This window comes from Bombus affinis, chromosome 1 (genome assembly GCF_024516045.1).
Source record: "Bombus affinis isolate iyBomAffi1 chromosome 1, iyBomAffi1.2, whole genome shotgun sequence".
Classification (NCBI taxonomy): Eukaryota; Metazoa; Arthropoda; class Insecta; order Hymenoptera; family Apidae; genus Bombus; species Bombus affinis.
Window position 1 is genome coordinate 606,606 of NC_066344.1, and position 16,864 is coordinate 623,469.

At 32.2% G+C, this 16,864-nt stretch overlaps 1 protein-coding gene across 3 annotated transcripts in view; it reads left to right on the forward strand.

The window, feature by feature from the left end:
* Positions 1-316: 316 nt before the first annotated feature.
* The window catches only part of LOC126916553 (uncharacterized), a 30,008-nt gene continuing 13,460 nt past the window's right edge, over positions 317-16,864 (forward strand). The window contains exon 1 of one of the 3 annotated variants that reach the window (XM_050722492.1): positions 317-906. The gene's annotated coding sequence lies outside the window, so the exon portion shown is untranslated. Of the gene's footprint in view, positions 907-8,956; positions 10,531-16,864 lie in introns of those variants that run through there. The other 2 variants (XM_050722498.1, XM_050722507.1) reach the window with 2 other exon arrangements.

Genomic DNA, 16,864 nt, shown 5'->3' on the forward strand with positions numbered 1-16,864 from the left:
ATAATATTTGAATAATAATAAAACTTAGATCACATACTATATGTATGTACGTACAATTTATTTCGTTACATTATTTAATAATACATTTGGTAAATACGTACTTTATGTTGATAATCTCGTAAGGTAAAATCTTCTATAAGAATAAGGATAAATAGTTGATTTATATACAATCATAATGTCCATTATTTTCAAGCATATTCTGCACATTCGTGCGAGTGGGAACAATTATGTATATCACAACAATCGCAATAATATCTGATAAAAATTAGAGCAGATGAGAAAACAATTCTATTGTTTTGGATATTACTGTGAAATATACAATTATCTTTATACAATTTATGCTTTGCAAATAAGTCTGTAGCATGAAAAGAAGGAAATTCAAATAAAATATTTCAAATTACTCAAAATAAAGAACCTAGGAACGAAGAATTAAAAGAGAGAAAGGAAAAAATGGTATTGTAATGGAATTTTGCATTTCTTTTGATCCTTCTCTACTTTGCGCCACAGACTGCGTCGTCCCTGTCTCTTAAAACGACCAATGGAAGTTACGAAAGAAGGGTTGCGTCGATACACATGCGCAACTAATCACAATTCACCCTGGACTTGAGACACGGTCAAAACACATATCGTTCTCCCTATCGCGTTATACTTTCTTTGCTCGCTTCTCGAAATCTCGCATTTTACATTCCAGTGTCAAATCAGCGTGTCCTTTCTGTATCAGTAGCCGTGTCATTACACCTGTCTTCATACAGATACATTTCCCTCAAGCGTGCTTTACTTATTTTTCGTGTGTTATAATAAGTTATTTTTTTGTCAATTAAATCGTTAAGTTATTGTTTCCCGCGCGTACTATGGAGTGTGTAGCAGTTTTTTAGCATTCGCTCCAGTTCGCCAGGTCGACTTTTGGTGAGTACTAATGCCGAAAACATTTTTATTCGTCAACAGAAACCGAGCACAAGACGTTAGACAAGATTTACTCGCGTGCGTAGAAATGGGTAGAAGGGGTTTTAACGCAGCACGCGCGTGCGAAAGAGCTTGCTGCGAGATCAATAGCAGCCATTGCGGTTATGGTAACACGATCAGCTGATCAGCTGATGCTTATTTTGTTTACAATTATTGTACTGTCGCTGTTTGTGGTTAATTATATCTGTCAAATATAATAGGTTAATGTTCTTATAATTTTAGGAGTAACGTACCTATTATAGATGTTTAACGTCATCTTACCTTCAGAGCAGAGAAGATTAAGTTTGTTTTTTTTTTGCCTGTAATAAAATGTCTTTGCATTTAGTTCTGTTTATCGAAAAGGTTCGGTTGTATTATACGGTGATGTAATTTTAAAAGCAATGTACCTATTACAAATTTAGTCATTTTATCTTCAGAATAGATAAAATGAAATATTTCTTTGTTTACTTGTTTAATAAAATATCTTTGCCTTTAGTTTCTATTTACAGAAAAAGTTCAATTACGTTATGCGGCGATGCTTCAAAAGTAATTTCTATCCGAAGAGAAAATGAAAAGCTAGTTTTTTGGAGAATGTTACTTTATTTTGAATAATTCATTGTTTTTAGTACGACGCTATTGTGTCATTGAATATTTTATCATGTAATGTGAAATTCAAATAGTTAATAGAATTTTATTGCTGGAAATAGTCATGTTACCGTGGCGGTTACTTCATGACATTTAACGGGTTCTTGTTAAGTTTAGACGCGTTATATTTGTATCGCTAGTTCGGTATGACTGTAAGACGAAGTCATCGATGAAGCGCATGAATTTCAATTATAAGTTTACAAGCAAATCTGTAAATGATTCAATAAAAAATTATCAGAACAATACAATAAAAATTTACCGTATATGAATCATGTGAAATTTAGCGAGTAACATTGAATACCGATAAATTGATACATTGATACATTACAATTGATACGTTATTTTAAGATACCATTGATATAATATACGACATCGTAATATAGAAATAGGATGTTTTTCGATATTTTATCTTGATACTAAATTTATAGTGTAAACGAAAAGATTGTATCGTTTAAGGGATACATTGAAATTGTAATTTGTAAAAGATAAATTTTATAAAAGTAATATATATATAAGCATTAAAATATAAAATATAAAATATATTTTTCTTATTTGAAGAATAAAGCCAAATGTATAAAAATAGGAGTTTCAGAAATAAAAGTCAATCAATATAAGTTTGTAACACACAAACAAAGTATTATAACACTAAACAAAATTTAAATAGTTACATTGTTGTAGAATTAAAAAATGGTGTAAAAGAACTTCTAAATACTCTATCATTATTACAGGGATCTAAGATAACAGCTACTATTCTATATGCGTTTGTTATCTAGCATTTGATAGGAATAAATACGAATGAATTAATATATTTTCACGAATAGGCAAACAATTTATGTGATTCAGCCTTGCATTCTTCGTTCATGTGTGAATATTATTAACTGATAACACGTGTTTCTGCATTGTAATTGATCACTTTATAGTATCGTTTGAATCGTTTCCCTAAAAAATTCTCGATTAAAATAAAATCTGTCTACCCAACTTTGTTTATTATTATTCCTCAAAATATTGTTTACAAACTTTTTTAATTTACTTTGCCTTTTTACTTAAAAGCTTCTTTTTCACACGACTTGTTCATTCGAATTAAGAAATCGCATTTCTTTTAACTGTAAATTTGTAAATAATACAAAAAGTTTAAAGGAAAATTAGATTAAAAAAGCTTCGATAAATAAGACGAATAAAATAGAAGCTTTTAGATAAAAAAAGAAACCTATACTAAAATGTTTGTAAGAGAACGAATAACATAAAATAATAAATGATAATTTGTCGTTAGAATTTCCTTAATGCGATCATTTACATAATTAAGCAAGGTAGGAGGAAGCGCGTTTTTCAATTTATGTCGTTCTCTTCTCCGGCAATAAATATACACGATACACAATACACGTGTCTACTTTATGATCCTGAGTAAGGGATGAACGATGCTCGTTAGTCTTTTGTTGTAGATTCACGGTTATACGTATACGATAGAGCTTCTATTTTCGTCTTTTTTCTCGTCGAAAAAGAAATTTAAGCGATATTTAAAGCTTTTTCAGAGAGATTGAAAGGTAAGAAGTCGAAAGAGAGTAACGACAAAATAATTTGAAGATATTGAAGAATGTTTATGTCTTGTTATTAAATTTCTGTGAAATAATATAATCTTTGATAATAAATCTCATATAAAATAAATAACGAGTTATAAAGGAAATATTTTTCTAAAAGCTACAAAAAATTCCTTTAATTTTATATTTAAATGATATTGGATACTATTGCGTTGTAGGTTATTGAACTCATTTCGATATGTATAAGTTGAATGAATTATTAAAATTTAATAAAATTATTAAAATAAATTATTCAAGTAGTAATAACTAAATGGATCAAAGTTTATTATTATACGACCCTTTACATCGAATAACGTACCGTTACATTTTAGTAATATACCATTCTGGCTGGTAACAAATAGGGCTAACAAATCTGTTTATAACAATTATTAGTTTCTAGATTTCATAGAAAGACATAGAAAGACCTATTACACATATATAAAAATATTAATCGTAATTATTAGACTGCGGACATTTATGCAAATTCATATTTTTATGGACACAACTAAAAAAAAAAAAAAAATGTAACATATTATATACAGATATTTTTATGTGTTATACACATTCTGCGTGCTTTTGCATTTTTAAACTTCGCATAAATGTATAAAAATTGGCAGTCTAATAATTACTAAACTACGTGAAATTCAAGGATACAAAGGATAATGTTCAAAATTATGTAAAATCTATCCAAAGTAAGCAATGCACCATCGTGATATTTATTAATTAATTTCTTTTTCATTTTCCGTTTTCTTCGTTACATTGACGAAAATATGCATTTGTATAAAAATCTGCAGTCTGGCAATTATTTGCCTCGTTATCAAACAACATTCTGGCATAGGAGCTTACCTTAACAAATGTAGGATTACCCTTTTGCAAATAATCGTAGAAGTTGTACAAGTTTGAACAAATTCAGCGAACGCTTACTCAAGCCGAAGATTTCCCTATTCCCTAACCAAAGAAGACTCGCGATGTAACAATGTGTCCCGTGTGATGCAAAGATCCGCAATGCAGGCTTCTCGAGGGATCTTCGTGCTCTTTCTCGGCGAGGAAGAGTCGTTTTAAAGGTTTCTAACGTTCTCTTGTAACCACGACCTAATTACGCGCCAATGTTTCGCGGTATTATGATACCGCTTCGTTGATTCGCAACTTTTCGATCCTTCGAAAGGTTGACTCTCTTACATTCGTGAGACTTACACGTGTAGCGAAATGATACTACTTCCTTGTTCGTGCGATCGCAAAATTCTCCTGATTTTTCCGCTATTTTATTAAATTACAAAAATTTTACTAGAATAATCAGTAAAACTAGAGAAAAAGGGCTGCAACACCCTTGATTTTTCGATGTGTCGTAAAGAAAAGGGCCCTGAGTAAACGCACTTTGTTCGAAGCTTGGGAATCACGGTTCAAAAGTTACGAGAGAAAGAAAATTGCATTGCGTTTGATTTAAGTTGTTTCTTCTATACGATATTGATTCATTGTTAGTAGCAATTCGATGTTTATATTTCTCACTTCTATGATGAGAACATGCTACCATAATTCGACTTAATGCGATGCAAGTACAAGCTTCCTTTTGTCATAACTTTTGAATCGCGATCGTTCCAAGTTTCGGATAAAGCGACTCTACTTTTATCAAATAATTATCTTGAACTTGATCGTTTCATATATTTTGGGGGATTTTAAGAATTTTTTCGAGTGTAATATTTATAGATTTTGTTGATTTCCTTGTTCCGTGATAAATACATAAAATAAATAAAATAAATAAAATACATGATAAAGTTTAATATTTCGGGCTAGGGTGGGCTGACTAGCTATCGGTTTGGGAAAATTTCTGATGGGCCGGCAGGGTTTTGGTGTTTCTCTACGCAAAATTTAATTAATGAACTAAAAACGGACGGCTGGTCATGCTGGTAATCTTCTGGTAAAAAAAATTTAAGTCCCAGCTCGCCCCTGATCTCCAGACTTTTGTATAAAACGAAATTTTTTTACGCGAAGCGATTAGAGAGTTTCCACATTTAAAAAGAATTTTATTACGATAAGTATTACTTTTATAGCTTGACGATTTTCTATCAAAATTATATCAGGTTCGAAATATTAAGAATTCCTGTTAGAATTTTTAAAGATTTGTAGAGATAATAACGATAATAATCTTTGTTTCCGCTTGCTTTTCGGTTTTCCAAATGACCTCCGTTTTGCTTCCGTATATTTGTAAAAATAATATATATACCCGCTCGAAAGACGCCTTTAAATCGATTTACTTATGGCAATGTACAATTTGGCAAGAAAATGAAAAAAAATTCATGATTTATCATCTTTTATTCACTTTTCAACAAATTAAACGCAAATAGTTTTCACATACATATTATTTATCGTATTTATGCACATTTCTGATAATCTGCAGAAAATTGTGAAATGTTTTTCGACTTCTAACACCCTTATTTATACGTTTCTGTATTGTGTCGATAGGATTATTATTCTCTAAGCCAAGTGTCGATGAAGCAGATTTTTCGCAAGTATCGCATGTATAATATATATCGTTTCCTCATCGCAGATAAACTTGTATTAGTTGGGAAAAATTGAGGAATTTTAGTAAAGTTCGCTGCCACGAGTTATCTTATCGTACTTTTAACCTTTCAACGAGACTGTTCTATGCTATTGGTATTGCTGTACTACATTTTTATTTAATCGAAAACGACTTTACACTTTGCGGTAATATTAAATGCGATCGCGTACGTATTTCAGAGCGAACGACGATCAATAATTTTCATTTTTTCCTGCATTCATCGATTTAACGAATTTCGACACTATCGATTCGACATTAATTTCATTAACATTCTATATTACGAGGTATTATCGAAATTGGCCAGCGTGCTTATAGAAAAAGACTTACTTAATGCTTAGCTTCGCTTTAATGATAGTTAAAGATTATACGAATAATAGAAATACGAGCTATTAGATTTGTAAATTCTAATACGTAGTACGTCTATCTCGCACATGACTAATTCGATTACTTTGCAATAGTTTGTGCAGATTCGCGATTATTTCCTGATTACGTGTGTTTCTACAAGTAGTTTACTGTATTGTGTATGAACGCTATGATGATTGTATTATATTACTATAGATTATACGTTGAACTTTCTGTATTCATTTTATTGGCAGGTTATCAATATGATTTTTTATATTATAATATTGTATAAATATTAAGCAAGAGCAAGTTTCCTGTTTGTACATTTTTTCATTTATTCGTTTTTCAGTGTTTCGTGTTATTCAACATTCTGCGTATATTTCATATTTGACAAAATGTTCATTTTTATATATACACATATATATATATATAATTACATAGTAAACAAATAATTTATAATTAAATGAATAGATTAAATAATTAAATAATTGAAAATTCGTAGATGAGAAATCTCATTGGTATAGGCCAATGTCTGATGCAAATTCGTATACGTTTGTTCAAGATGTTGCACGCGAGTGTCACTTGTGTTTGCTGTCTCATGATAAATGATATTACAGTTACTGTGTTACTTTTTTTTGGAAATTTCCTCGGCATTATTAAATATCATAATCACTTGTTTCAAAAACATATTACAAAAATAAACATTTTATGACCGTCCATTTTTATAATATATCTATTTATTTTTCACGAATTTCGCGGTATTTGTTTAAATAATATAACATTCATAAATCAATGATACAATTTCGCAGTAAATTAAATTCCATCGTGTATATTATAATGTACGATTGTTTAAACAATTCCTCATTTAAGATACAAAATGTAATTGTTTGATTTAATTAATACAAAATGCGAGAAATTTGCAATATGCGAAACGATAAATTGTTTTTGAGTTTCCTCGAGCATGAAACTCAAATATGGCGGGATAACTTTTCACGACATACAAGTCTTTTCTCTCGAACACCTGACAACTTGGATCGATACTTTGCATGTGGAATCAGTTTCGAGGAACTCGATGATCTAAATCAAAAAGCGAAGGTATCGTTTTTTCCTGCAATTCGATTCCATTCTATATTCGTGTACAATATTTTCCTTCTCATATTGTCCCAATCATAAATCTAACGATCATTTTAAAAACAAAGTAAATAGTTAAAATTTTATCAGTACTAAAACGTGTTAGAGTTTGATTTGAGTTTGATGTACGATATGATAGATACGGATAATAATAGTGTTTTCAAGCGTGACAAACCTGTTTAAAGGGCATTTTAGTTAACCAAAAGTATACGAATCCCCTTAGGCAATCGAGAAAAGCTTCGTCGCATCTACTCGATACCTGTATCTTCCAAAAGATGAAAAGGTAATATTTTACACATCTAGATAGAAAGAAACATCACAGGGGTTTTTTATAATCGTTATAAACAATTCAGGCAAAAATACGATGGTCAAGAATATCACCTTGTTGCCAAATGTCAGGGTGAATTCTGTAATCGCAGTTTTCGCGTATATTGATCATATTTTCACGTCACGTTTTGCATATCCTCGCTTAATTAAATATCTCCCTCCTTCTTTCAATTTTAATATCTTTAAATAACAAAATGATACTCTTCACTGGAAATTCTGTTCTCGATAAATCATTAGATTATTCGAGAATTACCGTAAATTTAAATAATCTGTTTGTTAACTTTGTTAAATTTAATTTTCCGTTACATGATTACGTACAATAAATCCTTCCTACAATTGGAGAATCGATCCACATTTGAATAATCTGTTTTATTGGTTTTTCAATTCAATTTAATTTTGTATTATCGAATTACGTTAAATTTTTCATAGAATTTCCTTTGTATTTATAATTATATAGTATTTCTGATAATAGTACTTTGTAATTATATTTATTGTAATAATTGCATAATTCCAATACGTTTATCATGAAATCAGATAAGGTTTTAACAGAGCATACTTATACATTGGAAGAAAAAAGTTTGTAGTTATATAAACTTATTGGAAGGAGATATTGGAGCAGTATCGCATCCAGTGCGTTCCAATAATAACAATTATTCCTTATAATTCGTGGAAATTCGCGCCACATGATCGTTAACAGGAAAGTATAGAAATTATCCTTATTTTTGTGTGTAGCTTTCAGATAATTTACATTTCTGATAAGCGAGTGTAACTACTCATCGTAAAAGTAAAGCGTGTCGGTACCGTTTAAGGATGCGATTGTATACGTCGATAGTTTACAGTTATATAGATATCGTTATTATTAGTTTGCTATCACGAGATAAAATGATAACTTTACGAGAGGAAAGATATTTATTTGTTATTTTATATACTGGAAGAATTGATTCAGGACATCTCGTTTCTGAATGACGAGAACCTTCGATTTTAAAATTTTATCAGTACTAAAACGTGTTAGAGTTTGATTTTTGTTCGGCGTACGATATGATAGATACGGATAATAATAGTTAACCATAATTTTAGTTAACCAAAAGTATACGAACAGAACATAAAATACTCAAAAATTCTACATACTTGATAAAAAAATAATCTTTCCAATTGTTTGGTTTATATATTTAGTAGCTGGTAGTCTGGTATATAAAGTATCTTAAAATCTAATCTAAATCTAATTATTTTGACTAACATATTTATTTTATTTTAAAATTAAATCAAGTTAAATTTTTATAATAAAATAATACGTTTTCCCAAAAACATGCCATAAAGTAAAATAAATACCGTGCTTGACGATCTCGATCGTACACCTCCGCGTATTTGGTGTCTTCCGATGAACACGCAGAAAGCACGAGTGTATATAAAGGGAAGAACAGAGGCGAAGAACTCCGTATCTTAGACTTGGAGGCAACAGTCCGTATGCATTGGCGAGAGCATTGCCAGCTATCAGTATTAGTTCGGCCGTCCTCATGTGCGCACCCGAGGCGCTCTGCGCGACATCGTTACGATCATTTCATTAGAGAAAACGAACTTTGTGTTTATACATATAGGACACGTTCGTCGCGCCTTTCTGTGTATACTCGTGCGAACCGGAATATAACGAGTAACGTTCCAAGTGATTCAGTGGAGTTAATCGAAACAAACAATCGGCAAGCAAAATAATTCCAAAATAATCGTATAACGTTGAGATTTCTTTCCAACGTAAATTACCGTAAGAAGTACATATCTATTAACGATGTGAACCGTCGAATGTTTGATTTACTCTCTTCTTGTTTTAACCGTCGATCGATAGAAGATTATTAATAACTCGTCGTATTATTTCGATGAAGTTACTGGTAAACGAAGAAGAGGTATCTTTCGAATTGTTTAATACTTTAACGTGTTTATGGCATATAATTGTTGATGAAATATTTTCGTTGTCTTACGATCGTTGTTTACGATTACGTAAAGGGTACGAAGCGCAAAGTGTATCGCGATGCGACGTACAGATAAATAACCGAATTAAATTAGTTTCACTCGCGTAATTTTTCTGGACGCAGTTGCCGTAATCCATTCGTATTACGTTATTCGCGAGGCCGTATCGAATAACCGGTCTTTTTTCCGCTCCGAACCTTTACTTCCGACGATGAATCAGTCAACCACATGCTTCATTTTCGTAACGTCTCCCCGAAGGTAAACAAAACAATCGGCGATTCGATCGTACGAAAATACATGTAGCTTCGATGAACGGTCGAGAAAGAAGGGAAATTAACGGAGCAGAAGTTTCATCGAGAGTATCGAAGGACACGAGGACCGGAGAATCTCGAGTCAGCATCTAAGAAATCTTATCTAAGTTCTCGCGATAAATTTCGGATAAAATCTCTGTGTAATGGAAGATTAATGGGACCGAGTGTCCTCTGAAAGTCCGTGAAATGTGCCGTATCCTTGCATCCATGTTGGCGACGAGATTTCGCAGGACGTCGAAAAGTCGCTCGACGGGACTCGACCTTAAATAAAATCAACTTTGCAGTTTCACTCGATCGATATTATCCGTTTCAAATAATTTATAAGAAACTACGTGATAGAAGGAATGGAAAATTTTCATAAAAACGTTCAAGAGCTTATGGAATATCGGAACTTGTTTTTTAAAAAATCTACTATTGTTTTTCTTTACTATCGCGCCGAAAAAGTAGCCTATTAAAGCACACGTCAAGAAATTTGGACGAGTTTAAGAACCAATAAGGACGATCGTTGTTTCGAGTGCCCTTTTCAGTGTGTTTTTGATCCGCTAGAATTTACCGCGGTCAAGTAACTTGTATTTTATTATACGTGTGAAACTATTTAAAGTCGATACTGTGAAACTGAACGTGATAGGTGATGTACGGTAAATGTTTTGGCACGCGAGAAGAATATTTTGATATCGTTGTGAACCGCTGACGCCATTGTGACTTTTATCAGGATTAGAAAACCAGGTGTCGCCGCGTCATGGTATGTTTCCCTCTGTTTATATTCTTGGTTCAATGTCACTGTCACGGTTACTGCAAAATCGATACGATTTGCTAATAATCTCTGTAGAAGAAGAAATACGATCCAAAAAACGAATTCAAGAATATTAATTGTTCTATGATGAAGAGTAAATTATATCGGATATGTACATATTTAAAATTTAAAATTCTGTAGAAAAAATGACGTTGCATCTTAAATTTTTGGTACACTTTTAGTAAATAAAATAAACTAAATTTATTCAAAATGTACCGTACGATAATATAGTATCGTTAAATAACGTTACGACGTTACGAGGATGCAACGATTCACAATGATCTAAAGTGAAGGATCGTTAGATACGACAAATTTTAATTTCTTTTTATCGAAGATTTGATCGTATACGAGGGATTAGTTTATTTTTTCGCATCGTGATCGGTATCTAAGACTGATAACAATAATCGTCAAGTGTTTCTGTAAATGGCGTTTGTCTTAAATTCGCTGATATTTAAAGCACTCGAGACCTATGTTGCTTGTGAAAAAATGCTTCGTTACTTTTCTATAATTCGTCGATCATTTTCGCTAATAACTACTTCTAAATGACAAAAGATCGTGCGTAAAATACGTCATTTAAAATGCCACAATTTAAATTAAACACCGGATATCCGAAAAGTTCAAATGTAGAATTTAATAAATCTATGACGAATTTAAAATTTACAGACCCCATAATTGAAAATTAATAGGTTCCGATTCAAAAGTCTATCTTGAAAAATTCAAAATTTCAACACAAAAGTTTGCGTTCAGAGCGAAAAAATTTCAATTCGAAACTTTATTTTAAAAATTCCAATTCAGAAATGCAAGACAAAAATTCAAATTCGAGACTTAAAAACTAGAGAATTAGTTAGAAATTCGTTTTAGTATAGAAATTCGAATAAAAAATTTATTTATATGGAAAACACTCGATCATTTGATCGTATATAGCGATACAGAGTGACGCATTAGTTGTCATCGACATCTCTGTGAAATCTACTCGACGTAAACACAAGATCGATATTCTTTTTAGCGTAATAATATCCGATGATTAAACGCAGCACGTGGTACCACGAGTTCGTTCTCCTTGCGTATTGATAACGAAGGTTCATAGTTTCCCGGTCAAATGTTGGTCATTCCTTTGATAAACGCTCAACTGTCATCCAAGCAGAAGCACGTGGTTTACGACTTCCCGGAACAGTGGTCGTGAATCATTAAATTTCTGAGTCTTTCAATTAGGAAAATTAACCGATCTATCGACTCGACTAAATCACGGGACACGAAAGATTATCAAAATCGTAGCACAAGTCGATTTTTAAAAGGGCGATCGGCTTTAAATGCGTTTTTACAAGCAAGCGAACAGAAAAATTTATTCTGTATTGTTAGCTGTAGTTCTAGAGATACGATACAATTGGTCTGTGGGTGTAATCGTTGATATGTCAAGGTCAGCCTCATTTTTTTTAATGAAACCTCATATGACCAAAGTTCAGAAGAAATGCGACATATATAAATGAGAAATTCTTGGGCAAAATTTAACTTTAACAAATCGCTAATATTTAGATATTTAACGGTAGAACTACGATTTATTAGTTATTTGTACGCTAAAAAAGAAAAAAATATACAACAAAGAAGAAACAATCGTACATACACAAATTTCGCGAAGTAAGCTTGACGAATAACTTAATAAAGAAGAAAGCTTAATCTAATTTTTTAATTAGAAGGGATATGTATTTAATGTAATTAGTCTATGGTTAATGTTATACAAATCGGTTAAATCTGCGGAAAAGGATAAAAATTTATGCACGCAGGAAAATTGTAATAAATTTTGTAATATAATTAATAATTTTTCGTAAAATCTTTCCAAATTTATAACAGCGAATGTTTGAGGATTCAAGTAAGAATTCTTTTTCAGAGCAAGAAATGGAAGCTAGTTAGACAAAAATCGAGATAATTTTAGCATCGAGAGAGTAGTCGGAGTTAAGGTAGTTTAGTGCAGCGAATGTAGGTTAGATTAGATAAATCAGCATAGAATAATGGCAGCGAGTCATTAAGTTCAATGACCTATCTTACAAAAATCATTCAGGTTCACGAATGCATACTTTAATAAAGCTACGTTGAAAGTGTATCTTGCTGACCGGGTTGAAAGTTGAAGTTTTTCAACTTTCGCGAATGAACGGCGCGATAAGTTGTTTTATAATTTTGCGATGTTGAATCGTTTCGTGTAACAATCTTTACAAATCTGTATGTTAAATGTTCCTATTACGACGGCGTAGAAGAAAAAATTACGCTTCGTTCGAAAGAAGAACAAAGAAATTCAAGACCTCAAACTAGATTTACCTAAAAAATATTAATCGAATGAGCAAGAATCGTAAGGATTTTAAATCGAAAATCATAGGTGAAAAGTATGATAAATTACGTTTCTTTTATAGGAGACTAATCGTCAAATTTAATACGTTGTCGATTAACCGTGCATGAAAATTATCTTTCCATCTGATTTTATATCTGATTTCGGATATTAGTTAAATTAAATTAATATAGCAATTTGTCCGATATTATTTGTTCCTTATAAAAACATTCTGGATTTACCACGTATTTTTAAAAAAGCTGACAATATCTTCGAGTCCATCGAGTTATTTCTCTTTCAATTATTTCATGTCGAAATACTCTTTAGCACCAAGTGATATAAAAGACAGAAAGTTAATAAAAACAGATATATCGTACTCTTTAAATAAATAGTAACATTGATTTTCCAATTATTAGATTATCTGTCAGTGATATCGCAAATTCATTTCGATGTAGTTTAATTGCTAGACTGTGGATGTTTATGTATTTATGAAAAATTGAAGCGTGCAAAATTGCACAGAATTCGTGTAATACGTAAAACTAGTCGTTAACTAATAAATGTTATTTATATTTTAATGATTTTCATTGAATATTTTTATTTTCGATTCGATTTTGAAGCTCTACGATCCGCTTGGTCTAAAACGTTCCTTTGCAACAAAAGCGCGAACGTACTCGCTCTTTTGTGCCGTACTCGCTCGGAGCGCGCGTATTAAAATATCTTTTGTAGCCTGTGAAAAGTAAACGTTTCAGACTGAGCATTTTGTCGCGACACGTTAGGCGCTTTTAACAGTTACGTCGCGCTTCCTCCTCATCGTCCTATTTCTTTTTTTCTTCCCCCCTTTTTAATTTGTTTGTTACATCAGAAATCGGATATTTCACGTTTTTCTTTCTGTATTTTGGAAATAACGAAGCAATGTATCGGTGGCCGGTAATAATCGATAATAAACTGTATGATTTTTATGCATTTGTGGGGAACTTGAAGGTGCAAAAATGCATGTAGCATGCAAAAATGTATAAAATATCCAAACAGTGCTTGTTATATGCGCTATATTCAGCTATATTCATAGTAAAATTATCGTCGAGTTAGATTCCATTTCTTTGATTCAGCCCAAATTATTTTATTTTATGTCATGGACACTTTTTATTTTGCACATTCTATTTGAACGCTACCAAGAGAGAAGATTTGAAATTTGATCGGTACTCGTAACTATATCGATAAAATTTGAAATCGGTATAAAAATGTATATGAAAAAGTTGCTTATTGTAACCATATACTTGTTAAAGAATTAATTAGCATACGACACGAATAGAGTGCTCTCAAACGTAGAGTCGATGGCAAAAAAGAATAATCGAATGCTGTAAAGTTTTTGCACAAAAATATAAATTTTCGTGTCTCTTTCGAAATTTACCAATTTAATCGTGACAATCATGTCGAATTATAGCGTCAGCAAAATTGTGAAATGTTTCGCGCGACACGCGTATCTAATATATGGGTAACAAACTTCTATAAAAATCGTTCGAATCGATGAAATTCTTCGTTCGTTAGAACTTTTTTTCTTCCCTATGCTTTGATCTTTTCTACCCAAATTACGCGATATTCTAGGTTCAAACGTTAATCTGTAACACCTACGCGACACTTTCTAAAGTTGATTAACAGCAAACCGTTACGATCGCTACGTAACGCATCGTTCTTTTCTCTCCTTCGACCGTTCTTCTTATAATCGCTAATGCAATTAAGGTAATAGCAAGCTTTTCCAGTGACGCAGGTTAAAATTTACGCGGCAATGACTTAAAAGCTTTACGAGATGAATTTAGCTTGCGAACGATTCACGGATTCGGCGCCACGATCAGAGGGAAATTTTCGTCGACACGCTGGCCATTTTACCGCTTCCTTATTTTGCAATTGACCAGTTGACGTTATTCTATAATTGAAGGTCGTTAATTTTCTGCGTTTTCTGACATTGCATTGTGGCTGTAGACGGCTGCTATACGCGGTGTAAATAATAATTGGAATGTTCGCGAAATAATATATAGGTTGACGAATTTTACGTATATCCATAGTTCGAGGATCAAAATAATTTCTACGTAATTATTTTATTTTACGTAAAATAATATCGGAGGAGTGTTAATTAAAATTAAGGTAGAATCGTAGAGTCGATTTTTGAAACTGATTTTTGGACTTAATTTGTTATAGTTTTTACATTGAGATTTAAAATTGAAATGCCAATGTATCTAATGCTAATCTGATTTTCCTAAATTATTCTACGTATCTACTTGTTGTTACTTTAATTAAATAAATAAGTATCACGTACTTAATTACATTACGTATTTAATAAGAACGAAAAGATGTGCGTTAAAAATCGAAGGATCTGTTCACGCGCTACTATGAACATTTTATTAGAAAAGTTTCTTGTAAAACCTTGCCGAAATTCAGAGAAAATATATACGATATCTCTCGCTCTTCATATTTTTTTCAGCTCGCTGGAACATCGATAAAGGAACCTTATCATTGATTACTCTCTTATTAAGGTGTACAAATAGCAAGCGTATTATTTTCCATACGAGACGAAAGTATAAATGGCAGATGTTTTAACGCACCAATTTTCCTCGAAGAATCGAATCTGTTTTTTTTTAAAACGTACGAGAAGTTCCAAATACGACTTAATTAAATTAGGAAATTTCAACGCGACGAGATTCGCTTTGTTATTATAAATCCGATATGAAATAATTTACTAATAATCGCAGAATGTTTTCACAGAATGAAGAAAAAGTTCAAAGAAATTAATATTTGTCGCGTAGAAGACATAGCGCTTTGTGTATGCGTTCGAGCTAGTGAATTTCCTGATTCACGTGCGAGCTGCTTCGTAAGATGGCATAAGGTTCGCGCAAAAAGTAAATCGCCCTCTTCCTCGAGGCTTAGATCGAGGTCACTGCTAAACCTACAATTATTTTGACGAATTAAGAAGATGCATTCGTACGGCTTTACCTTCCCGTAAACTTAAAACCTTCGTGCAAAGCTTGGAAGGATCGATGCTTTAAATGTCTTTGGTTGGCTGGTTTAAATAACGATCTTTAGATATTCAAATGAAATAAATAGGAGCGTAATCCTATGACAAAACGGACAGATTTGTATTCATGCGTGGAAAATGGGATGCATTGTTGTATGTATTTCATTTTTTAAATATAAAAGTACGAATGGGCATTCGTAAATAATTATTGTTTTCATAGAAATGTGGTATTCGTATATGTACGTAATTTCCGTATAATATATGGGAAAAATTAATTTCGTATGAAATCGTTGTTTATTTTATTAGAATGTAACAGCATGTTGATATGTCATCGATATTTTTAATAAATGGATTAGGATTCTCGAAACGATGGTTTCCAATATAATTATGATATTAGAAGATATTCGAGTTTGAAAAGGGTCGCGGTATATTCGCTTTTCAAATTTTTGAACTTTGGAATTTGAAAGTTATCCAACTTTTGACTTTTGCAATTTGAAAACAGTCGAACGTTCCAACTTTGAGTTTTCAAATTTCCATAAAATTATGTATTTCCAAATTTTCCTCCAAAACCTGATCTCTCGAATTTCTTTCTCTTTACTAACACGACATCTACGATCTTGCTCTCGAAAACACATCTGTTTATCCGAACTACATGTACATGTATGATATCTGCTACGATATCTGCAAACAGATCAGAAGTCTTCTCCGAAACGTCCTTTAATTCTCAAGATCCGATAACAATGATCATAAAAGCGAGCGAGTGAGAGCGAGAGAGAGAGAGAGAGAGAGAGAGAGAGAGAGAGAGAGAGAGAGAGAGAGAGAGAGAGAGAGAGGCCGAGACCGAGACCGTGCTCCACTTCTGTGTGTATGAGGTTTCGGTATTCACACTTGGTCGAACAATCGCACATTCTAAAATTTCCTCCAGTTCCAAAGTCTCACAATAACGTGGCATGCAGTTC